The 17659-nt window shown below is 39.4% G+C and overlaps 1 long non-coding RNA gene across 1 annotated transcript in view; it reads left to right on the top strand.

Annotated features, from left to right (window-relative positions):
- Nucleotides 1-1273: 1273 nt before the first annotated feature.
- Nucleotides 1274-17659, top strand: part of LOC116653215 (uncharacterized) — a 38663-nt gene continuing 22277 nt past the window's right edge. Inside the window, exons 1-2 of the long non-coding RNA XR_004306728.2 lie at nt 1274-1456; nt 3381-3462. This is a non-coding gene — a long non-coding RNA (uncharacterized LOC116653215). The remainder of the gene's footprint in view (nt 1457-3380; nt 3463-17659) is intronic.

Here is a 17659-nt window from a genome sequence, read left to right as displayed (position 1 = left end):
TGATATATTATTCTTAACTTCTTTTATTTGGAAAAATGTAGCCAATACCTCTAACAGACAGCATGGACCTGATCCAGAATCCACTGAAGTTATTTAAAATACTCTGATCAAGTTCCATGAGTTTTGGTTCAGGTCTCATGGCTCCAATCCAACACAGCACTTGAGCTCATATGTAATTTCTCAGGAGCTTAACTGTACATACAAGTATTAATGCTTTACCTTATTGACACATTCATATCAGTTGGTACAAGTCAACTGACTCTGCATAAGTGCTTAGATGGCATTCACTGGATTTCACTTATTTGCAGAATCAGAAATAGGATTTTTTAATGTGTTGGGTTTGTAAGTAGCAAACAAATCCTAACAAAGCTTGCTAACAAATGCTAACAAGTGGTTTCTACGGTAAGACATTGGTTATTGTCACAACAATAAATGGTATGTTTGTGAGGAATGCTTCCCATTGAGGGCAGGGACACTAGAAACAGCTGTGAAATAAACAGAAAGAAATATAGAAAAAGAAAAGAAAAAGAAAAAAAGTCTTGTAAAAATATTGAAAAGTAATACAGCTTCTAGAAGGGAGCAGAGTTCTTATGAACTTCTACATGGACAACAGCAAGACTATGTTCTGCCAGTTGGCAACCCTGGCTTTTTTTTCTCTTGCCTTCCTCATTATGCTTTGATCTCGAATGTGAATAAACTGTAATTAAGGACAAAAGGTCCCTTTGGTACTTCCAATAAAAATGACAATAGCTGCCTCTTTTGCAGTAATGCTCCACTGTCACAGCCTGCAGGATGTAAAGAAAGGAGATTACAAACTCATGTTGAGCACAGCTGATCACTAGAGAGCAATCAGAGATAATTAAAATCTACTGGGTGAATAGCTCACAGCCACTAGTAAATCTGGTACTTAAGTATATTTTTCTGTGAGAGGATGCTATTGAACCTCAGACGCAGCAATTGTTCGTGCTGAAGCAAGAAGTTCTGCTGCGGTGGGGTGAACTTGAAACTGTTCAACTGAAAGTCGTTAGCCACTGTAGGATGGAGATGCAAAACAGAAACTGCTTGGAAACATCAGGCATCTGTTTCTTTTCAAATCTACCTGTAGGTGTCGTTTCTGTTTCCTAACCAGATAACTCAGCCTGTTGATGTTGTAACAAAAGTGATGCTTTTGTTGGCCTTGCCAAGTGCTAATCTGCAGAACACAGAGCTATGAATCTTTCTGCAGGAATTATCTCTAGCTGTTTGCTAGATGCTACTAAACAGAGCTATTCTAGAGAGAGCTATAACACATCTTGAGAGTTTTGAGTTGGGGTGTTCTTGAAATAAAACTTAATGCTGATTGGAAGCAAGTAATACACTTTATTCCTGTTTGTTTCCTAGTTCTCACCATAGTGACTCAAAAGAACATCTTCAATCTTCAGACAACATCAATTCTTCTAATGAGGTTACTCAAGAGGTATGTTTGATCTTCTGTTGGCTATTTTTAGCCTTGAGAAAACCATTTGTGCTTAGAAACAGGGCTTAAAAAATTAGTTGTAACATTTAATAATATAATTATTTTGCATTCCCTGACTTCGCTTAAATGAAACTCATTTGCATGCTGAAGTAGTCTTGCAAGGAAGATTATTCAAACAAGATAAAGTCCCTGCTGAATGTAATGTCAGTTCTTCTTATGCCTGCTGAGTAACCTGCTGTGCTTTGGCAGGTTTAAGACTGAACTGTATCGTGCTTATACTGGAAGCATGCAAGTGCCTGAGCCTGCAGTATGAAATGTGGCTGAGCAGTTATTACTTCAGGAATGTTAATTATTACTTTTATGTGGATAAGCTCTCTGGAGCTGAATCCATTTAAAAGTTGACCACAGACACTATGCACAAGTTTGATGCAGTCCCAGTGTTATAATTTTTCTTTGTTTATATATTCGTAATGGTACCATGCTGGTGTCAACAGGCTAAGACCTTATGAAGTGAATGTAGAAATAAATGTTATTGTTAAAGAAAGGATGAATCATTTGCATTCAAGCAAAACTGAAGATTTGTCTAGTTGCAGTTAACCATGACTTGAGGCATTGGAGCACACAGTAATAATATCAAAATGTCTAGCAAAACTGAATTAACATTAATGCAAGTGTGCAAGTATAACATTATTAACTGTAAAGCCAACAGAGAACCAGAATACAATGCCTGAGATTCAGAAGAATTGCTGAGGACTCTAGACCTGCATATCTCCTTGGAGAAGTGTTGCAGCTTCTGTTCCCCCAAGCTAGATCTTGACAAGTGTATTCTACTTGCAGTTCCTATAGGGCTTTTCACTGCATGAAGCTGTAGTACTAACAAACCATTTTGCCATTTTTAAACATGGATCTAGTGTGGTTGCCTTAATAATTCCAGTGAGGCAAATGAAAGAGGTCACCTTTTAAAATTTGGATCCAAATCTGATGTCTCCTTTGTATGTTGTGTACTGTGTCTGGATGTACTTTCAGTATGAGATGTTACCGCTTGTAGTTTACAAAAAGCTTTCTTCAACTGCAATAAAAATTTGGAAGGTATTAGTGATGACACTATAACTAAACAAACTGAATAGTAAAATGAAAATAAGAAGGATCTAAGGAAAAAGAAGAAAGACAGTTTGACGTACGTTAATGAGAGTCCACGGAAGAATTTCTTTAAATAATTTTTGATTTCCGCACAAATCTCCAGGTCAGCTTCATGCATATGCTTGACAGGAATTGCTTCTGACTTTCCATTCCTATTTAATTGAAATTAAAACCAGGACCCTGAAGCAGTGAGGAAGAAGCATAGATTCTTGGAGTTGCAGCCGTGTTAGAACAGAGTGCATTGAACTCAGACAAGAAGTTTGATTCCAGAAGGAGTTGAGAATGGCACAGAAGCAAAATGTTTATATGTCTATTAAATGGGACCTAAAATAACAGTGATAATAGTAGTCCAAAATAATTGCTGATTCACCAATTGACTTCCAAAGCTGCTGGTAATCTGTAACAGAAGGTCAAGCCCAAGCTTTTTAACAAGTATTTTGATACCATGAATAGGTGAGGTGTGGTGTCTGACACATTCAACAAAAATGCTCACAGTGAAGTGATAATACTGTGATGCTGCTTGAGACATGGGATTACTTGCAAAAGGCAGTAATGCTGCACACCTGTACCCAATTTCTCTCCTAATTTAATTTGCACTTTCTGTGCTAGACCCCAGTGAAGGGAAGCGTCTCTCCTCAGGAAAGCCTTTATACATGTTTGAAGTTCTCTGAAAATTTAAAACATATGCCATTGTCATCCAGAATAGATCTGATTTAATAGCTGGAACTCTGACTTTATTTCCACATGGACCAAGTTTACAGCATTTGATATAACTCTGTTATAGCTATGAGTATTTTTACAAATGCTGATTGAGAGATCACAACCCTGCTGGAAAACCAAAGGCTGAGAGCACAGGTCAGTCATTGGTAAGTAAGACCTTACTTAATGTGACAAAATCGGACCTTAAGCATGAATTTGTAATGGCCATGTAGTGGGGAATGATAATACAGAGTTGGTATGTGTGCATGTATATACATCTGAATGCATATGAATAGGTACATGTATAGATGTATGCACGTGAAATTTAAAAATATGAACAGAAGTGCAGTGGAGGACCACAAATATGACAAAGGGCCTGTAGCATCTCCCACATGAGGAAAGGCTGAGTAGCCTGGGTCTCTTCAGCCCACAGGAAATAAGACTGAGGGGATCTGATAAATGTGTATAAATATCTAAAGAGAAGTGGGAGACAAATGTATGAGGCCAGACTGTTCTTGGTGGTACATAGCAATGGAAGTAATGACCTAAAACTCAAACACAGGAAGTTCTGTACTAACATGCAGGACCTCTTTATGGTAAGGGTGACAGAGCACTGGAACAGGCTGCACAGTGAGGTGGTGATGTCCTTCTTTGGAGTTATTAGGACCTGTCTGGAAGCCTACCTACATGACCTCTTGTAGGGTATCTGCTTTAGCAGGGGGGTTGGACTTAATGGACTCTTGAAGTCCCTTCCAAACCCCGTGATTGAGTGATTTAATAACAAATGAATATTTTCCTATTTCTTTTCACAATTATCAGCAAATATTAAACAATTGCTACTTTTGCCACAGAGTTAGAGTAACAAAAATAAGTATTCCTTTAAGCTTTATTCTTAAAACATAAGTTAATCCAGTGTTATGCCCCCTGGGTTCCTAATGCTTTTTCTCAGAGATGCTGAAATACTCTGCTGAATCCTTTATGGCTTGGGTTCTCCTTGTTGAGAATTTCTTACATTTCTTCGTTGTCTTCAGGATGGCTTATTAAACTTAGGACCTGACCTGAACATTAAATGAGTTTATCTTAAGGGTAAGAGTCAGAGTCCAGAGTCTGGCTGGATACACAACCAAAAAAGAAGAGGTAAACTAGGATGGTGTTTTGATGGTATTGCTGCATATTATCTATAACATACATTTAGGTTATGTACACACAGGAATGGGTAGTTACTGTGCTATCTAGGTATTACTGCTTATTTCTGTCAAAGAGTCTAGGAAGAAAAGTATATGTATGGAGAAAACAGAAGGGAAAAGGAAGGAAAGAATTCTATCTCTCTCCTGGTTTGTAGCAACCTGTTTTTGCAGTAGCCTTTTCTAAGTCTTGCAAGGCAGGCAGGTTTTGGAAGGAAAGTCTTCCATTTGCCCTTTCACATCAGTCTGATAAAATGTAAATTCCAGGAGAAGGAGGAGGAAGAGAATATTGTTTTGGCAGGTTAGTAGGAGCAGGGTAGCCAGCTAGGTGTGCGCAAATCCCCAGGACAGGAATACCCTCTCAGAGAGCTGTGACCATGCAGCTGCAAACATCAGGGTCCTAAATAACCTACATTCAGAGCTGACAGAGTCATCAATATTTATGAACCGTCAGGATCATCCCTGGCACAAAGCTACATCTGCCAGCTCTCTGTTTCCTCCACATCCTTTTCTCTGTGAGTTTCAGTTTCTTATTTCCTGTGACTAGTAAGTTTGCACTTTGAAGCAGAGCTCCTCCAGTGAAACAGAGAAGACACTTCCTGGATCATACTGAGCAAGCATGTTAACGATTCGCCTTAAGAAATACCCATTGTAGCAGATGTGGTGTGAGAAATGGGAGCTGCCACTTCCTGCAGTTTCCCAGACTCAGCCCTGCTTTGGTAGATGCCGGGTGCTTTCTTGGACTTCTTTTCTCAGATCAACTGTCAAGCAAAAAAAAAAAAAAAGCCAAATCTTGTTTCAGTAGGGACTGCCATGGTGTGCTGTGGCAGAGCTGAAGTGCCTGTACAGATGTATTTTCTTTCCCAAGTTGAGAAGAATGAGAAAACCATTGTGGTTTGGAAACTCTTCATATCTTCATCAGAGAACACTCATTCAACCACTTTATCTTTTAATCTCCAGATGCTTAAATAGCAGACTAATAGCAACATTTCTTTATTGTTTTATTTTAAAGTTGAGTTGATAGAGGATGGCAACATGTTATTGATCTTTGCAAATTTAAAATATAGCATTTGTGGTTTTGCTCACCTAAATTTGTATTTCAAATCCATATAAATGTATCCTGAGTCTGTCCAAAGAGCACTGAATCTGTACTGGAAGGCTTGTGTTACACAAGACATTGTGTTGTGTGAATGTTGTGAAACCATTTACAACAACCAGTTGCACTTTTCTCATGTTTTCTCATCTGTATTCAGGTGACATAATTCTACTAACATCTGTAGTATCTACTAAGCCTTATGTATAATGAAGCTTTATCTTGCATATTAAGCATTCACGAGTGTGTGTGCAATTACTTCATGTGAGTGTGAATGTGGATTGCCTTCCCAAAAGTAAAAGCAGCAATATTTGCCCAAACATTCTAGCTCCATATTCCACACTTCTGGTTATCTTTATATGAGAACTGTTACTATGTAATGAAAAAAAATTATATATATATATATATATATATATATTTATATATATATATATATATTTAACAGGAATTATTCTTTGCAAGTAATTTCTTAGGTTTCTAAACATTATCAAAATGTCATTGTTCTAGAATTATTAACAGGATTTCAGAGGAATGAAGAATCAGAAGCAAAATAGCATATACATTCCTACTTACTCATGTGTTGGTTTTGTTTTGTTTTGATTTGCTGCATCCTTCTAATGAGTAATTTAGCTTATCATACTGAAAACAGAAAGCCTACAGGAGCGGCTGTTTCATTGTCCTTCTGACAAAGAAATCTCTGAATTAATATGATGCACCCTGCTCTGGAAGACATCGGTGGAGTACAGCCTTAGCAGTAGACTGGCAAGTAGGAGGATGGTTGAGGTATGTGAGAGTGAATTCCCAGAAGCAGAGGAATGAGAGATGCCAAAAAGAAATGAAAGATCAAATAGAAATGTTGAGGGGAAGCAGAGGTAAGGATCAGCAGGATGGGTGATGACTCTACAGTATCTGTGAGTGTAGTGCCTGAGAGGTGGAAGAGCATCCATCTGAACAAGTCCAGTCTCCATCCTGGCTGGTGAATGTTCCAGGAATGAGATTGTGAATGAGCAAATCAGAATCACCCCTGTCTATGCATTTAGATGAAGCTGAAAAAGCATCAGCAAGAGGCACCTCCTGGGATAGGGTTCATCCTGGTGAATGTGGGTGCTGTGGATTCCAGTCTTTCTGACAGAAAAGGGAATGAGACTTTCCACAGCCTGGGAATGTGCTCCCAATAAGCACCAAAACTGCAGTTAATACAACAAATGAGCTAGTTTGCTAAAAGTATAAGTAAATCTCTGGGGACTACTGCAGATGGGTAAACCTGGAGCAAGATTGAGTGTCTGCATGGAGAGGGTATTCTTGTTTTAACAGATTCATCCCTTGTTATATGAATGTTTGTGGTACAAACAGCTTGATTTGATGTCAAAGTTATTTTCTTCTTCTGCAATCCTCTCAATATGCCACTGTTTAAAATTTTCTTTCCCCCTAAAGTCTTGGCTTAGGAGTTACACAGGCATTCAGAAAGAAATCTGTTCAAGCTCTCATTGAAATATCCTCACATCATTCATCTCTTCTGCTGTTGTGGTCAAAAAATATCTAAGATGTAGAGCTACCTGAGGATGATAGTAGGATTCAAGTATTCTGCAACATAAAAGTCTTCCTTGCTTTGTTTCTTTGACCTTATGGTATTGAGATACACCTTGCTGTAGTGCAGTATTCACTAATAAAAAAATCATTTGCCTGTTTTACAGTATCATTAAAAGGCTCACTCACCTATACTTTACCTGAAAGATCTTGGAGGGAAAGATATTATTTTACTGCCTACATCAATGGCATAAGATTTCGGATCCTAATTCCATATACTGAAGTTTTGCAATTAACAGTGAATTTACAGTGAATTTACAGTGAAATCTTGCAACCTGCTCTAGGTAACGCGTTTTAGCTCTGGGGTGGGTCTAGATGATCTTCAGAGGTCTCTTCCAATCTGTACAAGTTGGTAATTCTGTGACTGTGTAATACTCTTTTGTTTTGTCCTCAAAGGGAATACAATTGCATTTCCTACCTACATGGAGGAAACTCTGATAGCACAAGATTTACTGAGGAGTAATCATTTAAATGAATAACTTCTAATTTTTTTTTTTCTGGATTTGGTAGGACCTTCAGCAAAAGAATATGAAGATAGATGAACTGAGTCAGAGCCCATTCTAGCTGTTGTACTTTGCCCCAGCTGCTGGATAACTTTAGATTTTTAGGACTCAAAAAAATAGCAAGAGACACAGCAATGTACTTTTGAATACATTCAGATCAGTGATAATAAAGATCAGTTTGTTATCACTTCTCAGGATAGTTTTATTTACCCAAGAGAGGGTTTTATTTATTTTTCAGTCTCCATCCTCCTAGTTCTGTTTCCCACTTTGTTGCCAGTCAGAGGTTTTTCCATTAGATACTAAATGCATTACAGAGTCCATAGGCATCAGCTTCTTATTCTTTCTTCGTGTGCCTGCAGTCCTTGGTTTTCATCAGTCTTTCCTGCTTCTCTTCTATCCCATCTGATTTTTACTCAAATCATGCAGTAAGCACCGATTTTCATCAGCTCTCTCTATACTTGAAGGCTTTTCATCAGTTTTGCTCCTTGGTTTTGTTCCAGTAACCTTGTTTCTTTGTTTTCATGGTGTCAATTGTCATGCTTTGATCTGCAGCTTTTTTTCGTTAGTAAAGTGTAAGCTTTAAAAAGGTCAGAACTAGAAGGGGAAAGATATTTGGTGAACCATATATCACAAGAACTCCTTGTTTGTATTTTTGACATGTGGGAAGGGAAGGACAAGGAATTATCCATAGCATTATCTTTTTTCATAGTCATCTCATTTGAGATATTACATCAGAATTAGACTGCTTTCCCCTATATAAATACTTAATTGAGACATGGAGATTATCTGTGTGGCTCACGATACAAATCAGTTTATAGGCAGTGAGACAGAACCTTTATTTGTCTAACGATTTTCTGTTGACTTCTACTGTAGGATCTCTGACTCTGTTCTTGACTCTTGTATAGATCTTACACAACCTAGGAAGCTAGTTAAATGATATTTATGACTACTGTATGGTAGAAGAACAGGCATGCCTAATAACTTTTATGAAAAAAACATTAAGCAGTCAATGGGAATGCTCCTTCAATTGCTGGGGAGAGCTAATTGGACAGTGTCCAACACAGTCCATGGAAAAATGCAGATTGTATCAAGCAAGCATTAGCTCTGAGAGTATCCAAGGTTAGAGGGAGACTCATGCTTCATTTATCAGCCAGGATTAAAGGCAGTGGAGAATGTTCCTTGCAACTGTGCAAACATAAAACATATTAAAGGGCCAAGACTTAGAAAATGTCAACCACTGCTGTTCAGAGCCTATCCATCACAGTGAGCCAGGAATCATCACTGTATCCCGCAGCGAGTCATGAGTGAAGCAAATGTTACATAAGCTATTCTTACCCATGGGGATTTCAATTAACTTTTGAAATAGAGATGCATTGTGTTGAACATCATGCTGTTATCAGAGATCTCTGCAATGCTGTCATGCCCATAGACATTTTCAGATTATTTAATCAGCCTTGTCTGAAGGGAGTAAGGCAATGGGACTCTCAGTTTCAAACAGCTTGTCCAAAACTGTAGCTGGTTGCCCCCAGATTATAGACAACCCAGACAATTATCCTGATATTCACTGCTCATGATCCAACACCAATGGTGTGGAGAATGAACTCACACAACATTGTAATTATAGCTTTATCTCCTTCTGTAATCAGCACGTCTCAGCCACAAGAACAGGCCTCACAACAGCCTTTTGGTGCTAGCAACTTGAAGCTTCAATTTATCAGATTCTCTGAAAGGCTGCATTACTGCACACTGAGAATTACATAGGCTGGAAGGTGTTAGTCATTCTTCTGTTCCATTCCCCTAAGTTCTCCCTAGGGGAGAAGGCATGAGAAGAATGTGCTCGGCTAAAAATGCTCATGTAGTGAGCATGAGGAGCTTTATTTTAAGGAAATAGAATTGAACATTTAAGCAAATGCAGAATTGAGGGAGCTGAGAATTGTGTGATGAGGATGCCCACCTATCTTCTTATAGGAAAATTCTAGTGAGAAGCTTAAGCCTTGACAAGAGTCTCTCTTGAAAACATGGAATTACATTGATTGGTGGACTTATTTTGTCTTATATGAAACAACAAAGCTGAGTTATATAGGAAGTAATAGGAAATTCATACTCTGCTTTGCTGAACAAAATGTTTTATTTCAGGTAGCATTACTTGTTCTGTATCAAATATTAAAGGAAATTTCTTAAAGACAACAGTCATGTGGCAAATACACTTTCTATTCTGAGGGAGAAAACCAGAGTATAAAAGAAGGGAAGAACTGGTGAGAAAATATTTAAACTAGTAGACAAATGAAGGAGACTAAAAAACCAAAATGGATTTAGAAAAGTTGTATCTGTGAACAGACATCTCTGCAAAGCACAGTCTGATCAACTGTACAGGTATGTGAAAACTGCGCTGGCTGCAGATACCCTTAGTGGGAGATGCACAGTTGCAAGAAAGTTTTAAAATATCTCTTTGCACAATTAACTGCAGGAAATGTGTTCTACATCTATGGTTAGTTTGGGGGTTGGGTTTTTTGGGGAGGAGGTGTCATGCAGGCAGCTCTTCAAGTATTTACCTATTAATTCTGAGTGGCAGTGTAACTTTAACTTTGAAGGTCAGAGTCTGATTTGATCTACCCATGATATTTCCTTATAAAATCCAGTGTTGCTTAAACATTTCAAAACTCTTGATTTTTAAAAGATTTTTGACTGCTAGTTTTGCAAACAAGTTCTCTTTGTCTGCTTCTCACAAATGGACCACTGATAAGTCAAAATAAAATGGCTGTCACATAAAATGTCTTTCTGGTTAAACAACTAGTTTAGGATGTTCAGATGTTTAATAATCTTTTTGAGCATTTTCTCTCTCTGTCCTTTGGTGAAAATTCGTCTCCCATTTAATGAGCATCAAGAACAGACAGAAAACGCGCATCCCCTGTTTTGGGGAAAAAATGAAAAGAAGAAAAAGGAAATAGAAAAATGTTTTCGTGTATTCAACACCTTTTTGTAATGGAATGCCTATAAACACAAAGTTGAAATTGAGCATGGAAAGGCTTGCAGGCACATTCTAACACTATGTAGCAATTAATTTTGATTTGACAGTACCAGTAAACAGTGAAAATTCTTCATAGGACTGTTGCGAAGCAGTAGAAATCAATGTTATAGGCCTCCTTACTAGTTGAGAAATTGCAAAGGACAAGATGCTGGTATTTCTATTTTAGGATCTATTGAGCAAAGGTAGTATAATACACTTGAGAAGGGGATTTTGAAAGACAGTGTCAAAAATCATTTGAAATTTTTCCACAGATTTCTTTCACTTCTTAAATTCTGGGTGAATTTCATACACATTTCAAAATATTCTACAGTATAGCAAGGTTACATAGAAAGTCTTGTAGATCTGAAATCACAGTTCTAGTTCCCTGAGAAATATGCCTGCCACAGGAAGGGTGGCAAGAAAATAATCTTTGGCTTCTTTAAGAATGTGTTAAGCTGGCTCAGCTGCTGAAGTCTTTACAATTGCAACTGGAGTGGATTTCAAGGCTTAGTAATGCTGTTCTCCATACTGATATGAACTCTACAAAGCACTCAAAGAGAACAGATCATCAGACAGCAAGTCAGCAAACCTAGAGAGGAAATCAAAGCTAAGATATGTTACGTACTATTCCACTGGGGTAAGACCGCTATCTAAAGGGCCAGATGTCAACATCTTTTAGAGGTACACTTGGGATTCTTCATCTCAATCCTTTCTTCTTCCATATTCATCTGTATTTTAAGTCCCCTCTTGACAAAAACTGCTTGAACCAAGAGCTGTTTAATCTAGAAATCAGAAAAAATTAACATCTACAGTCTCTGAAAGGTAATGTCTCAGGAGAAGGTGTAAACAGCTTAGTGTGTCCCGTTGGAGAGGACTAAAGGGTGATGCTATAAAATGTGAATACACCATGCTGTGACAGTGGTTGGGGGCTAAGAGTCAGACTGGCTGCCCTAAGGGTCATCCAGCTGACCTGTTCCGCCCACACTGCTCCTGGCGTCATTCAATGGGCAGAATGCTGCAGGGGTGTCCGCTTAGACCAGCCTCCATGTAAATACTGCCAGGGAAGGGAGGAGAATCAGAGGATTATTCTTATCAGAACAAAGAGAGACAGCACTCCTCAGAAAGCTGAAGAGATATATGTACAAGTTGGAAGAGAAGCAAAGTAAAGCAGAACTGACCTGTCAACAGTTTGCTTTGAAAGCAGATACAAGAAACTCCCTTGTTTTCTCTTCAGAGCAAAATTAAACTATATAGAAAATTTGGTATAGGTATAAGCATAAGTATAGTAGTCTTCTAATTTGCAGTCTTTAGGCAACATTCTGCATCTTAAGTGGAGTTAGAGGAAATAAATCAACCGTCTGAGTGCCATTTCTATTTAATACAAATAAACACCTTATAGGAGAAACTATTTGCAGTAGATTTAAAATATACAAACAAAAGCTCACCAAATACTTTAGCATCTTTCTTTACACTGTTGACTGTGATTTTGCTCAGCAAAGTACGATATTAGAGCACAGACCTTTTATAAGGCATTTATGTGTTCAATGAAAGTCAGAGGGGAAATTAAAATAAATATCTCATATACTTTTAAATTTGTTTCTGAATTTGTGTATTTCATCATCTACTTCACTTTTTTCCCATGTTTTCTGTGTTTGCTTTTTTTATCATACATGGATGACATAGGTAATACATGTTGAAGCATGTGCTTCAATACATGTGAAGCATGTAGCTTCACATCATTTCCGTGAGAAGTGATGGACAGAGAGTGGATGGTGATGTGGACTGAGAACTGGCTGACTGGCAGAACTCAGAGGGTAGTTATCAGTGATGCAGAGTCTGGTTGGAGGCCTATAACTATTTGTGTTCCCAAGGGATCTGTGCTGGGTCCTGCCTTGCTCAACATCTTCATCAATGACCTGGATGAAGGGATAGAGTCCAACTTCAGCAAGTTTGCTGATGATACAAAGCTGGGAGGATTGGTTTCGACAAGACCTGGGCAAACTGGAGAGCTGAGCAGGGAGGAACTTGAAGAGCTGTAACAAGGGCAAGTGTAGAGTCTCACACCTGAGGAGGAATAACCATGTACATCAGTACAGGTTAGGGAATGACCTGCCGAAGAAGAGCTTTGCAGATAAGGATCTGGGGGTCCTGAGGGACAACAGGTTGGCCATAAGCCAGTAGTGTGCCCTTGTGGCCAAGAAGGTCAATGGTATTCTGGGGTGCTTTAGAAAGAGTGTGTCCAGCAGGTCAAAGGAAATTATCCTGCCCCTCTACTCTGCCCTGATGAGGCCGCGTTTAGACTACTGTGTCCAGTTCTGAACTTCTCAGTTCAAAAAACATAGGCAACTCCTAGAATAAATCCAGTGGAGAGCCATCAAGATGATTAACAGCCCGGAGTATCCCCTATATGAGGAAAGTCTGAGTAACCTGGGTCTGTTCAGCTTGGGGAAAAGAAGACTTGATGATCTCTTGAGGTCCCTTCCAACCTCTGTGATTCTGATAAGAAAAGTGGCATTACCCTGATAGGGATATATGTAGAGACCTAAAACTGGGAGGAATTTAGTGTAGTACAGGTAACCTGTGAGCTAGAGAACCTGTTCTGAATAACCACAAGCACTCACAAGCACAGGGCACCTCAGCAAGGCTCTGAGTGACTGCAGCTGGAATGTACAGCAGTCTGTGTCAGCCCACTAGACAGCACTGAATGCTTGTGTCCATGTCAGTCCTTCACCATTAGATCATCCTTAAGCAATGACTGTCTGAAATAAAGCACAGAATCATGTAATTCTAATGCACAGTTTCCAAACCAGATTTTTGTGTTTTTATTTTCCCCCAATACTTCAACTAACAGCAGTTCTTAATTTAATTCTCCTAAAGCAAAATTTCCTTTCAAGAACCACATAAATTATTGTCTGTTGTGGTGATTCCTCAGTAACTGTATGCGTAACTCACCTGTTTGTGTGAGTGGATTGCAATGGTGGCTTACTTTTCATGTCATTGAGATGGCATTGAACTTAACCCCTGTTAAAATAAATTATTCCACTGGTTTGTGACTGTGGCAAAATATGCTAAGAGTGATATGACTTATGTGCCTGAGAGTAAAATATGGAGGAACCTCCTGAGTCCTTCACATGCTGAGATGTGCCATTTTGGAAAATTCCTTCCACCTGCAAATCCCATAACATTAGTAAGAAAAAGATCTTTAAAACCATAAGTGGGAAAACTTGGGTGGACACTTGCAATACGTCTACATACAGTCTCACTAATCCCAATGCTATTTCTATTTATTTCTGTCCTACCACTGACACCAGTGGTTAGACTAATAGAAAACTGGTTTTTGCAGTATGAGAAAAGGAGGGGAACAATTATTCCCAAGGGCAAGCAGATTATGCTTCACACTTTATTTTGAAGGCAAAACAGAGACTCTGGCTATAGCGCAGCTACATACACTTGCTATCTGGATAATCAAGAGCAAATGACAAAAAACACTCAGGAATGTGAAAACTAGAGCTATTACAATGTAGATATTTTTGGCTGTCCTATAAGCCCATCTCAACCTCGTGTGATATGTGGCAGTCAGACGCAGCCAGGCGACATGCGTGCATCTCCCACTGTGACAGGCAAAACTCTTTGTTTTACAGGATAAAAACAGATTAAAAGATGTTATCCCTTCTGAGAATATTTCACTGAAGCATCACTTTAAAGGATTGGGTTGGATTGCTTAAAGAAAACAAAATGGGGAAACCCTTTTAAAGAGTTTTATTTTCCGGAATAACACGCGGTTGGCTGAAAGTGCTGTCTTCCCAGGACCTTTGTTTAATAGCTGCAAGAAAGCTCTGTGTGGGCAGAATGGAAAACAAATACTGCATATTCAGTGTCTGCCCTGTCTAGGTTTCCACAGCACACCCAGCACTGTATTATCTCTGCACTTGCATGTTATTAAAACAAAAAAGAGAAGTAAAAAAATCATAAAACCATTGGAGTTAGAAGGGACCCTAAAATGTTATCTCGTCCAACAATGAACATGGGCAGTGATAATATCTTTGTCTGTACAACCCTGAGGCATTTTAATAGGGGAATCAATTAAAAAGTATATTTTTATTTTGCTTTTCTGTTTCAAATGTTCTAAGGAAGAAAACTTTTTCTCCTGCTGTTGGGCAGAAACCTGCACAAAGCACAGCCTGTTAATGATAGAAAGAGCCAAAACTCACCACAGGTGAGCTCCTCCCAGCTACACACTGGGTGTCTTGTTTTGCTCTGTGAAGGAGGAAAGGTATCATGTAGGGCAGGGTGAACTGCCTGACTGCTTGGCTTTAAAGCCAGCTGTGAGGTCAGCCGGCTGCCCTTCTTGTACTGCCCTAACAGTACTGTGTTCTAACACATAGGAAATGTTAAATATTAAACGTATTTGTCCTCCAGGAGTGGAAGTAATAAAACCCACAGACACCGACCCTCCTTGCAGTCTGTGCCCTTCTTTGCAAGGGTACCCTGCATATCTCGGGCAGTGCAGGAGGCAGGTGGTGCTGCTTCTGCAGGGGATGTTTATGGCCTGATCACCTTGGGAGGGAGTAGAAACAAGCCTTCTCCATTGCTACTGCCAGGGCTGCCTGCCCTTGAGAGCTCCACAGTCAAACCTTGAATGTCCTTTAACAAAAACAGACCGTTCCCCCCAAGCATACATCCCAAATAACGCTTAAAAATATCTGAGTGTATCTGTGTCACCATATATCTGTGTCATCACAGAAACTGTTTCTGGTCTGTTTGAGTACCCATAACACAGGATCTGCAGTCCTAAATGAGGCAGAAGTCTACATTGTCTTGTATGTCTTATGAGTTTACCATATGAAATGCCATATATCAAGCTTGAAAGCTTGAATCCAAAGAGCTTGAAAACTTGCAGGTCTTTCATTTGGAAGGATTTTTGCTAATAGTTTACAAAGAGCAGACAGCCTACTGCAGTCAAAAGCTTTTTTACTTTTATCAATTGGAATAAAGCTTTTTGGGGAGAAAAAAAAAAAGAGAGAGAGAAAATTTTTGGTGTATGGACTCTGTAAAGCTGCGTTATCTTCTGTTAATGATTTGTGCAGCCTGACTTCACATTATTCCCCAAGAGGCCTCTCCTGAGCAATAGACTTCCTTTACCTTATAGACCCACTAGCTATAGCAGTGTATTCTGACACCAAACATCTCACCAACCAAGTTAGAAAACAACAGTAAGAAACTGTCATGCTGCCATTCTCATTCTGTTGTGTTACAACATTAAAGTCTGATTTCCTGCAGCTCCAAGGAACTGTATGTCAGATGCCCAGCAGAGCATATGTAGCTCAGCTCTGATAGGAGAAAAATCTGTAGTAGCTGATGGTTGAGCCTGACCCTTTCATAAACATGAAAATCTGTTTTAGATTGATAGAAGTTCCTATACTTTCTTCCCACCTCGTATTCTCAGATTCTTGATATTCAGGGTTTTACAGAAAGAAACATAAACAGAATTGAATTTCTCTTCCTCCATTCCTTAAAATTCCTCCAAATAATTTCCACCTGCTTATGTGAGAGATTCTATCTTATCACAGCAGGCCTACTGCTGTGCTGTAAAAAAAGCATATGGCTTCTTTGGAAGGGAAACCATCTACCATCCTTTGCTTATTCAACCAGTGGCCACTTTTGCCATAGGTGCTTGTGTAAGTTTGTTGGACTCATCTATTCCATCACACCAACAAGCAATTCTCACACACCTGCACATCTTGTGTATGTGCCAGTAGGTGATCACATACACACACGTATATGCAGATACATATACATATATGCACATGTATGTATAGATACACATGTATATGTGTTTATCCATGCACCTTTAAGCCCACTGCTGCGTGGGTTACAAGTTTTTTTTGTTCAGCTTCAATTGGTTGCATAAGATTTATTGTGCCTGTGGGACAAAGGTTGCTAAGTACAGTCTTTTTCTTTTCTCTGGCTCTGTAACTCATTTGTTGTCATGTTCAAGCTTTATTCTGAATTCATAGCCTATGGCAATGAGTGGGATGTGTGATCAGTCAAGAGAATGTGGGACTCAGCAAAGTGCAGCAGATGGAAATGTCAGAGTTGTGTCACCTCCATCCCTGGAGGTGTTCAAGAATGTGTAGATGTAGCACTGAGGGATGTGGTTATTGGCCTGGTGGGGGTGAGCTGCTGGTTGGATGAGATGATCTTAGTGGTCTTTTCTATGATTCTATGATTCCACCATTCTATGACTAATGGATGAAATTTGCTGGTGTTGCTGCACTTTGGTATATAAATGAACCTTAGTGAGGCTGGAAACATTTATCAAGAATAAACACAGGGATTTTATGCTGCATGATACACCTCAAGATCCACTTTGTACAGAGACACACAAGGAGGTCCCAGTGGCAGCTCTCCAACAGTAAGGGCACACACTAAGCCCAGAACTAAGCCCAGGGTGGCACAGCTCTGTGTTCATGCCTGCTCTGTGAGTGGGAAAAGACAAGCTCCCTGGGCTGCGTCCCTGCCCCGATGCAAAGCTCTGGCCTTCTCACCATGTAAGAGCCCTGTTCATTGCAGAGGTTAGACTAGGTGACATTTCAAGGTCCCTTCCAGCTCAAATGGTTCTATGACTCTAAACAGCCCCCCAAGGGATGGTGAAGTTACTCATGGCACGCAGGATCTGCAGCACAGAGTTACAGCAATGCATCACAGCGCCAGAGCAGGGATTAGGCCTTGCCTTTTGAAAAGTTTCTTAATTAAAAGGTGTTTGGTAGGGTGATGAGAAAAAGAGGTGGGTGACTGAAGCAGCCTCCACATAGCACACCTTCTGACAGTCAGCCAGCAAGAATGCTTTTATTTGTCAAAGAGCTTATTCAGCACAGTTAGGCAATGGGTAAACACTACACCTACTGTATTTGTGAGGAGCAGTTTCAATGGGACCCCTGGAGTGTCAGCAGGCTTATTCAGGGGGCTTAATGAGTGTAAATAGGTATT

This window comes from Coturnix japonica, chromosome 3, assembly GCF_054131305.1.
Source record: "Coturnix japonica strain WE chromosome 3, WE-NBRP24, whole genome shotgun sequence".
Classification (NCBI taxonomy): domain Eukaryota; kingdom Metazoa; phylum Chordata; class Aves; order Galliformes; family Phasianidae; genus Coturnix; species Coturnix japonica.
The sequence above is the reverse complement of the archived record's forward strand: the minus strand, read 5'-3'. Positions and strand labels throughout refer to the sequence as shown.